Below are 14,836 nucleotides of genomic sequence, written 5' to 3' on the forward strand. Positions count from 1 at the left end.
GTGACCAGGTTGTCTGTGAATAGAGAATTTCATTTATTTCTTCCCCTCCAAAGAAAGTTTAAACAAATGTGGAAGACCGGGTTAAGAGTTTTAATGCTTTGAAAAAGAGTCACTGTGGAGATGAACACACAATCAATATCTTAATTTCCCCTTTAAAGGTAAGGAGATCTTTTTTAAAGTCCTCCTCTTTTTGGGACACTGAATTATTAAATTGCAGACATTCATTTCCTAGTTACAGTTAGTCATCCTCACTCACTTTTGAGCTACTTGGGTAGTCCAGAGAGCATATGCTACTTTCTGGGTCAGCCTGCTCACTTAGCTGCAGAAACAACAAGTTTCTCCTCAAGTCCCAATCTAAACAACTGGCATACGTGGGACAAGGTGTATTCAGGACATCTTCCTAAGAGTCATTTATCTGAACTACAAACAGTCAAAGCAGAGCCTTCAGAACACAGCCATCCTGGTCTCCTGTGAAGTGGGAGGCTGCGCCGTGACCATTCTGCAGGTCCGCATCATAGCTGGATGCAGCTCTGTTTCTCCAAGGACCAGGGAAGAGGAAGTAAGCCGTCTGGTGTCATGTAACCAAACCTGACCCCAAATCGTCTAAATTTTATCCCCTGACGTTTGCAAGTCTCTATCAATGTTCTCAAGCAACTTGGGAAAGTAAGTCCTTGTTGGGAGGTGCATTTGGTTTAGATAAGGGTCTTCGTCGCTAAAATAATGGGCTTAATGAAAAGGGAAAAAGCATTTGTAGGATTCTTTGTGATGCATCCTGCAAGCCAGAACCACAGAGAGCATTTCCTATCACTAAATGGAATGTTTTGTGTGAGGAAGAGAAAACTGTCAAGCATACAAACCTGCTTTAAATTAGGTCAGTTTCCAAAGAGTCATATTCATGCAAATGTAAGAGAAAAATATACTTTTGTCCTTGGGGCCTAAATCTGCCAGGTCTTGAGTTCCGGGACTTACTCTGGACATTCTTAAGTTTTACATTTCCTTAAGTGGTTTAGCGTTGGCTTGGCTAAACTTTCCCTGCCTGCCTGCCAAATCTCCCCATCTATTGCACATTTGATGGCTTCCTTCTGGGGCTGCTAACTTTTGCTGTCTGACAAATGAATTAACAAGAGGACTTCATCAAAGTGGATCCTAGATAATTAATGTACATTTGACATTTCAGTGCGTTTCTGCATTGAAAGACATTTGATTTAACGTGTACTCTTATTCCCAACTTTACTTGGGATTTTTTTCAGCTCTTGGAATAATAATCATGTTTCTTCTCCCAGGCTAAAGCAAATTCCATTTATTTTGCTTAAGTTCTTTCATGATTCTTTGTCTCCTGTGCTGAAGATCTCTTTGATTCTAAACCAGATCATCACTTTAAGGCCCACTGGCTGATTCAATTTAACACATGTTTTTACTTTCTCCTGAGTAGGTTAAGCTGGCCCTCTGCATTGGAAATGGTCTGTAATGCCACTTAACCGGAGTCAACCCTTCCAGGAGGCTGGAGAGCTGAACGCTAAGAGAGAAATCATCTTAGAGGGGTGACTTACTTTCTGAGGAATGGAAGAATGAAACTGAAAACTATTCTTTTATTGAGGTCTTCTGACGCTGTTCATCACCTCTTTGGAGCAGAAGCCAAGCAAAATGGCCCTAACACAACCACAAATAGAAACATAGCCACTCCTTTTACTCACCAATGAACATGTGTCGGCTTCGTGTGTGCAGCAGAGTAATTCAGTTACACGTACACGTGTGCTCACTCTCTCAGATTCTTCTCCCGTATAGGTCATCACAGAGGCTTGAGCAGCACTCTGTGTGCTGTGCACTAGGGCCTTGCTGGTTGTCATTTTAAACAGAGTAGTGTGCTTAAGTCCATCCCAATCCCCTAATTCACCATCCCCCACACAGATGAATTCCTTTGCAAAACAGAGATAGATTGCTTGGGTTCTAATCCCAGCTGTGACTTACCTCTCTGCTTCAGTGTCCTCATCTGTAAAACAGGAATAATAATAGCATATACTTTATAAGATATTGGGATTGAAAAAGAAAATATAAAGAAAGCTCTTAGAACATTAGTTCATCATTACGAAACTTATTTTGGTAGTAGTTTATTATGATAAGTTGGACATCTATCCCTGGTAGCCTAAAGTAATTGATGCACACCTTTTTTATGTTTCTAGGTTCAAAGAAGCTGGGAGGAAGCAGACACCTGTTAGTATTGGGTCTGGGAAACCTAGAGAACTAAATTCTATTTGCAACTGATATCTCCTTAGTTAAAGGCAAGAAGGTGAGTCGTGTGTTAGTGTAAATGCAAACTCAGGAGTGCATGCAAATCTATTCTTATTCCTTAGGATACTAGCTAAGCAGCCAAATTAAGAGACCAGATAAAAGTGGTTTAAAATGATAGATTCGTTTCTCTCTCTTGTCACATAAGTCATCCAGGTCTGATATGGTCATGCTCCTCAGCTCTCAGTATCACAAGGATATTCTAGCTGTAAAAAGAAGAGAAAAGGACAAAGGAAGACATAGCCTTTTTATTTAAGGCATCAACTGAAAGTCAAACTCACGATTTCTATTTATATCCTCTTGGAAGAAAAGTTATGACCAACCTAGACAGCATATTCAAAAGCAGAGACATTACTTTGCCGACTAAGGTCCGTCTAGTCAAGGCTATGGTTTTTTCTGTGGTCATGTATGGATGTGAGAGTTGGGCTGTGAAGAAGGCTGAGCACCGAAGAATTGATGCTTTTGAACTGTGGTGTTGGAGAAGACTCTTGAGAGTCCCTTGGACTGCAAGGAGATCCAACCAGTCCATTCTGAAGGAGATCAGCCCTGGGATTTCTTTGGAAGGAATGATGCTCTAGCTGAAACTCCAGTACTTTGGCCACCTCATGCGAAGAGTTGACTCACTGGAAAAGACTCTGATGGTGGGAGGGATTGGGGGCAGGAGGAGAAGGGGACGACAGAGGATGAGATGACTGGATGGCATCACGGACTCGATGGACGTGAGTCTGGGTGAACTCCGGGAGTTGGTGATGGACAGGGAGGCCTGGTGTGCTGCGATTCATGGGGTCGCAAAGAGTCGGACACGACTGAGCAACTGAGCTGAACTGAACTGAACTCTTGGTCAGAACCTCCACGGCTCGACTTGTCTGAGCAGGGGCCTGGGAATGTCTTTAGGTGGGAGACCATGCTACACCCACACCCCATTTAAGGGGAGAGGCTCTGTCACTAAAGGTAGAGAGTGCGAGGATGGAAGAAGGAGAACTATGGATGGAGAACTAGAACCAGCTTTTGCAAGCTTCTTCGGGAATGCAATCACTAGCTCCTACCCAAAGGAGTCAGAGTCCCACTGAGTTGTTCCCTTTGATCTGAGGTTTAAGATCTTTGGGTTTGTGAGGTGTTTTCTGTTCTTAGTGTGTCCTTTCATTGCTCCACTCCCTAAAAGCTAGAATATAAGGCGTTTGCTTCAGTCTTAATCCCTACTATGCCCAATTTAGAATGATGGAGAATGAAGCAAGCAGAGAACATCTGTAATAAAAACATGTCCTTGCGGGAGGTGTGGAATGGGGAACAGCGGCAGTTGCTCTTCAGAACAGTTATATCTTCTGGGCAAGGGCTCTGGCCATCCTTGGTCCTGGCCCGCAGGTGAGTTCCTGGTCCACGGCACATTTAGTAGTTGCTAGTTTGTTTGGAGACCATTCTCTTCAACAGTTTGGGGTGTTTGCTCTTGGGAGTTTTTTCCTTCCACGTTGTACTCCATGACCACCTCTGAAATGGGCACTGGGGAGAGTTTTCTTCTTGCAGCCACAGCAGTCCTCAGGTTGCTTCATATGTCAAACAACAGCGGGCTCTGAAGGTCGGGGTGGTACTTTCTTAAAGAGCAAAGTGCATTCAACAACCTAGTCTGCTTGGCTTTGATCAGTTCTGTGTGCCAGAAACTTGGTGAAAAATATAATGTGTATATATATATATATATTTTTGTACTTGATAATTTTGCTCCTTTATTTCCTAGCCTCAGTGGTTTGCACAGCTACACAGTTTTCAGTGTAATGGGGGCCAGTGGAATGCTATTGAAATAATAGATGATGTCTTTGGATTCCCACGAAGCACAGCCTCAGACAAGCGGCCTTGTGACAATGATTCATTAGTGAGTGTGATAGAAGAGAACCAACAAAGGAGTCGGAAGGGTGACCAGGAGGTGAAGGATGGCAGGCAAGGTCAGGGAGGGCCCTTCGCCTCCACTGTCCAGAGGAGCTCCGGGGATGGCAGAGTGATGGAAATCATGCCTTGAAATTCATCCTAATCAGGTACTAAGGGAGTTAGACCATTTATACTTCTGCACCCACTGGTCATTATTCTGGGGGCTGCCCCAGGTTAATTAAAGGCACTCCTGGCTCTCTCCCAGTTTGAGCCAAAGTAGTTCCAGCAGCAGCAGGGCGGCCTGCCAAAAATGAGATGCTGGCTCCATGGAGAGGAAGCAATACTCAAATGTAAAGCAATCACAGTGAATATTGGCACAGTGAATATATCCCAGTCTCCTTAGGATATGGAGGCAGAATCCTTAATCGGAGAATTAATTCAGCGAGCTGACTCACAGCCTCACATGCTTCTTGCACAGGTTCTGTGCAGGGGTCTCTTATAAGCGTCAACAGTGTGCTGCGATGAGATCCTGAAAAGCTGGCAGAAGCTGGCAAAGGGCGAGAATTCTTACCAAAGTCAGGTGTCCTAGATGAGAGGGATTAAAAAAAGACTGATAGAGATAATCCTGCAAAAATATTTACTGCAGTATTGTTTACAGCAGCATCAAATTGGTAATAACCACGGGCTTCATTTCATTAGATAGAACGTCTCACCATATTATGCAAACATTAAGTTTTTTTCAGAGAGCTATTTTAAATTTACAAAATGCATATTTATGTTTATATAGTCCCTCAGATATAAAAATATAATACAGATAAGTCTCTTACATGCCCCATTGTCTATCAGCTGAAATCCCAAGTATCCAAGCCACATAACATCACAGATATACTTGTTTATCTTCCGGAGTTTTTAAAATGCCCATTCAATCATACAAACATAGATTTTTCTTTTTCTTTTTTTATACACAATATGTGGCAGGCCATCTTCATCATTTTACACTATGTTTTTATCACTTAATGATGTCTTTATGTTCTTACCATATAAATACAGGGGAGGATTCCTGATTTTTTATTCATTTGCAGATCATAATTCCATTGTGTATTTAACCAGACTCCAATTCATAAACCTTTGGGTTATTTTTATCTTTTGCTGTTACATCAAGTACTGCATAAATCAATGTGAACGTTCATTACATACATAATTTTGCACCTGTGTAAATACATCTGTAGAATAATTCTCTAAAAATATGATTGTTCAGTTGAAGAGAATAAGCTTTTGAAATGTCAGTAGGTATTGCCAAATTGCCATCTACAAAGGAGTGCATGAATTTTCTATCCCACCAGCAGTATATGAGAGTTTGCTTTTCCCCATAGCTTATACTAAAGTGCATTGTGAAACTTTTGGATTTCTCTCAATTCTGTACATGAAAATGGCATTTCAGGATGTGGATGATCTATTTCTATGTGACAACCCCTGGCCCCAAGCTTCCCTGGTGGCTCAGACGGTGAAGAATCCACCTGCAATGCAGGAGACCTGGGTTCAGTCCCTGGGTTGGGAAGATCCAGTGGAGAATGGCCACCCACTCCAGTACTTTTGCCTGGAGAATCCCACGGACAGAGGAACCTGGTGGGCTACAGTCCATGGGGTCACAAAGAGTTGGACATAATTGAGTGACTAAGATTTTCACTGCCCCCCAAAAAGCACTGATTGCCAGGAGAAATATCAATAACCTCAGATATGCAGATGACACCACCCTTATGGCAGAAAGTGAAGAGGAGCTAAAAAGCCTCTTGATGAAAGTGAAAGAGGAGAGTGAAAAAGTTGGCTTAAAGCTCAACATTCAGAAAACGAAGATTATGGCATCTGGTCCCATCACTTCATGGGAAATAGATGGGGAAACAGTAGAAACAGTGTCAGACTTTATTTTTGGGGGCTCCAAAATCACTACAGATGGTGACTGCAGCCATGAAATTAAAAGACGCTTACTCCTTGGAAGAAAAGTCATGACCAACCTAGATAGTATATTCAAAAGCAGAGACGTTACTTTGCTGACTAAGGTCCATCTAGTCAAGGCTATGATTTTTCCAGTGGTCATGTATGGATGTGAGAGTTGGACTGTGAAGAAGGCTGAGCACCCGAAGAATTGATGCTTTTGAACTGTGGTGTTGGAGAAGACTCTTGAGAGTCCCTTGGACTGCAAGGAGATCCAACCAGTCCATTCTGAAGATCAGTCCTGGGATTTCTTTGGAAGGAATGATGCTAAAGCTGAAACTCCAGTACTTTGGCCACCTCATGCGAAGAGTTGACTCATTGGAAAAGACTCTGATGCTGGGAGGGATTAGGGGCAGGAGAAGAAGGGGATGACTGAGGATGAGATGGCTGGATGGCATCATGGACTCGATGGACGTGAGTCTGAGTGAACTCCAGGAGATGGTGATGGACGGGGAGGCCTGGCGTGCTGTGATTCATGGGGTCACAAAGAGTTGGACATGACTGAGTGACTGAACTGAACTGAACTGAACTGAAATAGCCATGCGTCAGCGTGGTGCATCACTCTGGGAGGTGGCTGGGCAGCTCTGGTTTTTACTAGGCTTACTCTTGTAACTACATTCAGCAGGAGGTTTCCTGGGACTGGGTCTGCTGGATCTCCTTGGAAAATGGATTGTGTCTCTCCATGTCATCTATAATTTCCAAAAAAGCCACACTGAACAATTTTACAGGGTGGCAGGAACCTTCCAGGAGGTGATCCCAAACACACGTCACATTTTCTGATGTCCTAATGGAGAGGTGATTCCCAGGACTCAGGCCAAAGTCCCAGTGCAGGGAACCTACCTACCATCTGGAGGCATGATTCACTGAAGGGGCAGTTGTGGTGAGTCTACCAAATTTAATGTGGTTAGTTTACATTTCTCTTATTGTCCATGAATTTGAGGAAACTGAACATCTTTTTACATGTTTAGCAGCATTTTTTTTCCTTTTCTACTAAATGTCTAATGTATCTTTAGCCAGCTTTATTTCTCCATTGCTTTATTGGATTTTTTCTTCTAAAGTTTTAGGAATTTTCCATATAATAGGGAGACTGTTCACTTTTCTATGGTGTGAGGTAGATATCTTTCTACAAAAGCACAGTGGCTTTAAACAGTGGCCTATGGTGGCACTGCACTGGTGGGTCTTCTGCATTTTGTGTAGGCATTACTACTTTTTAAGATATTTTTGAGGAATTCTGTGCAATGCTACATCAGAACCCTTTTTTAAAAATTACCAATTGCTGCATTAATTGGATTTTTCCAAACTAATCTTTATAGATTTTTCTGTGGTATTTAGTTTTTATTTGATCCACTCTAGTATTTTTCTGGTTAACAGTCTTTATGTTAACACGGTACAGTAAGTCCCCAACATACGAATGAGTTCTCTTCTGAGAGTGTGTTCATTCTTAAGTCCAATTTGTCCATAAGCTCAACAAAGTTAGCCCAGACACTCAACTAACGCAATCAGGAATATATGGTGCCTTTACCATCGCCTTCTGAACATCCTTGGTCTGAAATGAAGATGCTGCACTGCTGTGCTCTGCACGGTACTGTGAAGTGCACAAAAGCACAACCGCTTGTAGAAAGTGCGTGCACGGCACAGTGGATCCAGATGCGTGAACCGGCTTGTGTGACTGGACGTGAGAACATGCACTAGCAGCTTTGAAAGTCTGCAACTTGAAGGTTCCTAGGTAGGGGACTTTCTGTTAGTCTTTTCCGCATTTTCATGAGGCATCTTTCTGCTGTGCCAATTAATTACTAGCTGTTAAGTTAGGTGGATTTCCATGTAGTGGTTTTTGCTGGACTTTCCTGAGTGTGGGGACACAGCAGAGAGCACGCCAGAATAGCCATCCTGATGACGTCACTGATGCAGGTGGTTTCCTGCATTTATGACTTTTATGTGGGACTCACTGAATCCCTTTGGCAAATGAAAAATAACCATGTGTATTTCAAAGCAATCTTTCTCCAAAATGAAATATTAATTGTGACACTTTCCACGATCTATTGCTGTTGGCCCTTTCACCACCGCTGGGCCTGCTCTCTTCACCTGCTCCTGTATAACTGACGATCTTCTCAGCTGTCATTTTCAACCTTCATACACATCATCTATGCTCCTAGTTTAACTGAAATGAAGCTTATGGGGATTTTTCTCTCATTCCCTTTTTTACGTGTATTAAGTTTTGATATGACGTTTATGGCTACAAATGAAATATATAGTAGAAGCTTTATTCTTATGGAAAATAATTTTGGGAAAATCTTATTGTATAAGTAAGGAGCAACTTCCACTATATAACCATAAGCGATTTGAATTAGGTTGTACCTGAACGGCCCAGTGGTTTTCCCTACTTTCTTCAGTTTAAGTCTGAGTTTTGCAATAAGGAGTTCAGGATCTGAGTCGGCTCCCAGTCTTGTTTGCTGACTGTATAGAGCTTCTCCATCTTCTGCTGCAAAGAATATAATCACTCTGATTTTGGCATTGACCATCTGGTGATGTCTATGCGTACAGTCATCTCTTGTGTTATGGAAGAGGGTGTTTGCTCTGACCAGTGCTTCTTGGCCAAAACTCTGTTAGCCTTTGCCCTGCTTCATTCTGTACTCCAAGGCCAAACTTCCCTGTTACTTCAGGTATCTCTTACTTCCTACTTTTGCATTCTAGCCCCCTATGATGAAAAGAGCTTTCTTTTTTTTTTTTTTTTGGTGTTAGTTCTAGAAGGTCTTGTAGATTTTCACTGAACTGTTCAACTTTAGCTTCTTTGGCATCAGTGGTTGGGGCACAGACTTGAATTACTGTGATATTGAATGGTTTGCCTTGGAAATGAACTGAGATCATTCTGTCTTTGAGATTGTACCTAACTGCTAAGTACATCTAGTACTTAACATATTAGTAATATACTAACTGCATTTCAGACTCTTTCACTGACTATGAGGATTACTCCATTTATTCTCAGGGATTCTTGCCCGCAGTAGCAGACAAAATGGATGAATTAAATTCACCCACTCCCATTCATTTTAGTTCACTGAGGAAAAGCTGTGACAAAAATAAACAGCATATTAAAAGCAGAGATATCACTTTGTTGACCAAGGCCTGTATGGTCAAAGCTATGGTTTTTCCGGTAGTCCTCTGTGGATGTGAGAGTTGGACCACAAATAAGACTGAGCGCCAAAGAGCTGATGCTTTCAAACTGTGGAGCTGGAGAAGACTCTTGATAGTCCCCTGGACTGTGAGGAGAGCAAACCAGTCAATCCTAAGGGAAATCGGTCCTGAATATTCACTGGAAGGACTGATGCTGAAGCTGAAGCACTGATACTTTGGCCACCTGATGTGAATAACTGACTGCTTGGAAAAGACCCTGATGCAGGGAAAGACTGAAGGAAGGAGGAGTAGGGGACGACAGGGAATGAGATGGTTGGATGGCATCACCGACTCGATGGACATGGGTTTGAGCAAGCTCAGGGAGATAGTGACTGTCAGGGAAGCCTGGCATGCTGCAGTCCGTGGGGTCATAAAAGTAAGACACAATTGAACAACTGAGCAACAACAACAAAAGGAACAACCATATTTCTGCAAAATTAAATAGGGAAAAGTCCCAAAGGTAGTTCTGAAAGAGTATGAATTTTAAAAGTCTGGAAAGAAAAGGGTTTTGGAATTCAACAGGCTTGGGTTCATAAGGACCCTCATCTAATTGCTAAGTGATTTTTAACAGATGCAAATTACTACAAAATTCTCAGATTCAATTTCCTCATTTGTAGTATTATACTACTAATGTTTCTTCCATGTGTTCTTAGGAGGATTGAGCACAATATATTTTAAGTGATACAGCCATAGTTGTCTTTTCTGCTGCTGCTGCTGCTAAGTCACTTCAGACCTGTCCGACTCTGTGCTACCCCATAGACAGAAGCCCACCAGATTCCCCCATTCCTGGGATTCTCCAGGCAAGAACACTGGAGTGGGGTGCCATTTCCTTCTCCAATGCGTGAAAGTGAAAAGTGAAAGGGAAGTCGCTCAGTCGTGCCCGACTCTTCTCCCTGCCATGGACTGCAGCCAGCCAGGCTCCTCCATCCATGGAATTTTCCAGACAAAAGTACCAGAGTGGGGTGCTATTGCCTTCTCTGAGTTGTCTTTTCTATCACATATTAAAAACAATTATTTGATATAGGCAGAGTAATAGAACAATGGCTGGGTATAAATAGCTTTAAAATCACTAAATATGTTGAAAAATTGACATACTGTAGAAGTTTTTAAATTTTGTAGAATAAATGGCTTTTATCTAAACAGTTGTAAAATGCTTATTAATGTTGAAAGGTGTTGAGCTTTACCTCCCACTTAAAGGTAAAATATGTCATAGTACTGATGGCTCATTTTATGTGTCATCTTGGCTAGACTAGGTGAACAGCTAATTGGTCCCACATCCATCAAGATGCTGCTATGGAGGTAATTTTAGATGTGATTGACACTGTATTTTCTTTCCCCTTCCCCCAGTTTAATTGAGAGATAAGTCGACATGTATCAGTATGAGCTTAAGTGGTGCAGTGTGATGCACTGTCAGCTGGCGATCACAAAGGATTTCAGTGACGCCCATAATCTCATAGACAGACAACGAAGAGAAGAAAGCACATTTTCCTTGTGAGGACAACACTCGGATTCTACTCCCTTAGTAACTTCCAGAATCTCATACAGCAATGCCGACTGTACTCACCAGATTGTATGTTACATCTCTAGTACTTTTTATCTTCTAACTAGGACTTTCTAACTTTTGACCAGGTTTTTCCAATCTTCCCACCTCCTTCCTCCTATCTCTGAGCACCATAGATCTGACCTCTTTTTCTTTAAGCTTTGTGCTCTTTAAATTTGTTTTTTTGAGTCCACATAAGTGAGATCATAAAGTACTTGTCTTTCTCTGTCTGACTTTTTTCACATAGCATCATGCCCTCAAGATCCATCTTCAGTTCAGTCAGTTCAGTCGTTCTGTGACCTCACGGGCTGCAGCATGCCAGGCCTCCTTGTCCATCACCAACTCCCAAAGCCTACTCAAACTCATTTCCATCGAGTCATGATGCCATCCAACCATCTCATCCTCTGTTGTCCCCTTCTCGTCCTGCCTTCAATCTTTCCCAGCATCAGGGTCTTTTCCACTGAGTTAGTTCTTTGCATCAGGTGGCCAAAGTATTAGAGTTTCAGCTTCAGATCAGTCCTTCCAATGAATATTCAGGAGTGATTTCCTTTAGGATGGACTGGTTGGATCTCCTTGCAGTCCAAGGGAATCTCAAGAGTCTTCTTTAACACCACAGTTCAAAAGCATCAATTCTTTGGCACTCAGCTTTCTTTATAGCCCAATTCTCACATCTATACATGACTACTGAAAAAATCATAGCCTTGACTAGTCAGACCTTTGCTGGCAAAGTAATGTCTCTGCTTTTTAATATGCTGTCTAAGTTGGTCATAACTTTTCTTCCAAGGAGTAAGCGTCTTTTAATTTCATGGCAGCAGTCATCATCTGCTGTGATTTTGGAGGCCAAGAAAATGAAGCCTGTCACTGTTTCCATTGTTTCCTCATCTATTTGCCATGAAGTGATGGGACTGGATGTCACGATCTTAGTTTTACGAATGTTGGGCTTTAAGTCAACTTTTTCACTCTCCTCTTGCACTTTCATCAAGAGGCTCTTTAGCTCTTCTTCACTTGTGCTCAAGATTGCCGGTAGTAAGATCCATCTATGTTGACACGAATAGTGCAGCTTCCTCACTTGTTTTTCACGGTGGAGTAGTATTCCATTGTGTACGTCTACCCAGCTACCTTATTCATTCACCTATTAATAGAAACGTCTGTGGTTGTCCTGTCTTAGTTATAAAAATGCTGCTGCTGTGGGCACTAGGTGGCAGATATCTTTTCAAGTCGGTATCTTCCTTTCCTTTGTGTATGTTCCCAGAAGTGGAATTGCTGGATCTCACGGCAGTTCTATTTTAAAATTTTTTGAGGAATCTCTGTACCATTTTCTGCAGTGGCTGCACCGATTTACATCCCCATGTGCTCTGCAAATGAGGAGAGCATGGGCTTTCTATGAGCAGGGCTGCTGGATGGGCGAGCAGCTCCCCGTGTGCTTGGGTTAGGTTCCCTGTGTGTGTAGGCTGAAGGCTGCATTTAGCAACAGATGAAGATATGAATTAGCTTCCCATTTCAGGCACCCAGGAGACGCAGCTCTTAACCTAGTAAAACCGTCTGTTGTCTGAACTCCAGCTGGCCTGCACCACAAGCACCCTGCCCAAGCAGGGCTGGTGGCCCTGCTCTGCAGATGCTCAGCTCTGCCTGCCCATATCTTGGCTGGAGCATTGTCATCTTACCCAGGGTCCTGGTCAGAGGGGGCCAGGAGACACTCTCCAAAGCAGGTGGTGCTGTTTCTCAGCTACCCCACCTGGATGCAATGAGGAAAGCACACTCCAGGCTGCACCCAGTGGCATTCATCCTAGTTTAGGACTGCGTCTTGAGTGCGTTCTCCTGAATTGGCCATCTACCCTCATCCCAGTTCACCACCAGGAGCCCTCTGCCCCATGGGGTCAGCAAAGCAGAGAGCTGTGATTATAATCAGTGATAGAAGGCCAGTGCAAAGGCGGGTGTCAAGAGCAGCCACACCAGGGGGGTGGACACTCACATGTGAGGAAATCGGTGCCCCTTTGGCAGCAGCTAGAGTCTTCTGGCTCTTCCTGCTTCAAGTGTTGGCAGCCGACATCTCTCCAGTTCTGGTGGAAAGCGTAGGAGCCCCAGGATTCTCAGACCTTCTGTGGAGGTGACTGCTCTTGCTAGGTACAGGTATTAAAGGTGAAAGAGGTAAGAGACTCAGTTAGGAGAGTAGGGCCAACAAGATATATTTGGTTGTTCCTTCCTGACAATAAGAATGAAATAATGCCACGTGCAGCCGCATGGACGGACCAAGATTGTCAAGCTGAGTGAAGTAAGTCAAACAGAGAAAGAGAAATATTGTGGGGAATCTAAACAGTAAACAGACTCTCAGACCTAGACAATGAATTTATGGTTCCTGGGGGGGAAGGGTAGCGGAAGGGGTGGAGAGGGAGTTTAGGACGGACATGTACACGCTGCTGTATTTAGGATGGATTACCACCCAGGGCCTACTGCAGGGCACAGGGAGCTCGGCTCAGTATTATGGAAAAACCCAATTGGGAAAGAAATTTGAAAAAGAATAGATAGAGGTGTATGGATAACTGAATTACTTTCCATACACTGAAAATAACACAATGTTCTTAACTATACTCCAATATGAAATTTTAAAAGTTAAAAAAAATCAGCAAGGAAATCTTCAGGAGAGAATAAGTCAGTGGTGCTGTTGACACCATAGTTTAGAGCAAGAATTAATCTCATATCAGCGTCTACAGAGTTTGAAGTCACAGGAGAAGACTGGAGACAGGAAAATGAGTTTCTAAAACTGGAAAGAAAAAAAACAACACTGAGCAGTCACTAAGTCAAAAAGAGATAGCATCCAATGTCACCTGGGCTCGAAATACCTGTCATCAAGAGACTTTGGTTTTCTGCAGTTAACCCCCAACACTAGACAATTTGGATAAGCTATCTAATTTCTTTTTTTTTTTTTTAACTTCCTTATACTTGTCCTTTTAAAACGTTTTCACTGCTATCACTCTAATTCAGAAATGAGACTCATTTTGCAGGAGATGTCTGATTTTCCTAGTTTATCTCGACTGATGATTCTCAAAGTGGGTTCCCCCAAATGCAGGATCAGCAGCTCTTGAGAGCAATCGGAAATGCAGTGTTTCCAGCTCTGCTGGAGATACTCTGAATCAGAACGCTAGGGATGGGAGCCAGCAAGCCATGTTTTAACAAGCATGGTGATGTCAATGCATGCTTGAGCTGAAAACCACTGAACTGGTTAATTGGGCCCCCCTGGTGGCTCAGTTGGTAAAGAATCCACCTGCGATGCAGGAGACCTGGGTTCGATCCCTGGGATGGGAAGATTCCATGGAGAAGGGAATGGTCACCCACTCCAGTATTCTTGCCTGGAGCATCCCATGTGCACAGAAGCCTGGTGGTCTACAGGCCATGGGGTCACAAAAAGTTGGACACAACTGAGTTACTAACACTTCACTTCAATAACCCCCTCAATTTCAGAGACGCAACATATTGCGTGTATTTTTATCACTCATTCAAAGTGTTATAGTGACCTCTTCAGTGCAGTATTTTTCCAAATGGTGATTCAGAAATTCAAACAATTTCTATCCTGCCGCTTCTACCATCTCAACACAAGCCCTCCAGGATCACAAAGACAAAGGGAGAGAGAGCTGGTAAGGTAGTCTATTAGCTTTTAAATATTTTATTTATTTTTTACTGAAGTATAGTTGATTTACAATGTTGTGTTAATTTCTGCTATATGGCAAAGGGACTCAGCTACACACACACACACCTAACTTTTGCATGTTCTTTGCCTTTAAAGTTTATCCCAGAAATGTGGACACTGTACCCTGTGCTGTAGAGGAGCGCCTTGTTGGCTGTTCGTCCTGTATGTAATGGTTTGAAACTACTAACCACCTGCTAGTAGATCCTGATCCATCCGTCTCCCTCTCCCTGCCCCTTGGAGGGGTTCTGTTCTGTGTGACATTTGTGATCACAGCCAATCTGTCAGAATTATCATGCAGCCTCTCACAC

The 14,836-nt window shown here is 42.8% G+C and overlaps 1 long non-coding RNA gene across 1 annotated transcript in view; it reads right to left on the reverse strand.

Annotated features, from left to right (window-relative positions):
• Nucleotides 1–2,516: 2,516 nt before the first annotated feature.
• LOC138430819 (uncharacterized) overlaps nucleotides 2,517–14,836 on the reverse strand; it is a 75,968-nt gene continuing 63,648 nt past the window's right edge. Inside the window, exons 4-5 of the long non-coding RNA XR_011253390.1 lie at nucleotides 12,816–12,963; nucleotides 2,517–4,728 (exon numbers count right to left, since the gene is read on the reverse strand). This is a non-coding gene — a long non-coding RNA (uncharacterized lncRNA). The remainder of the gene's footprint in view (nucleotides 4,729–12,815; nucleotides 12,964–14,836) is intronic.

Source organism: Ovis canadensis, chromosome 26 (assembly GCF_042477335.2).
Source record: "Ovis canadensis isolate MfBH-ARS-UI-01 breed Bighorn chromosome 26, ARS-UI_OviCan_v2, whole genome shotgun sequence".
Lineage (NCBI taxonomy): Eukaryota > Metazoa > Chordata > Mammalia > Artiodactyla > Bovidae > Ovis > Ovis canadensis.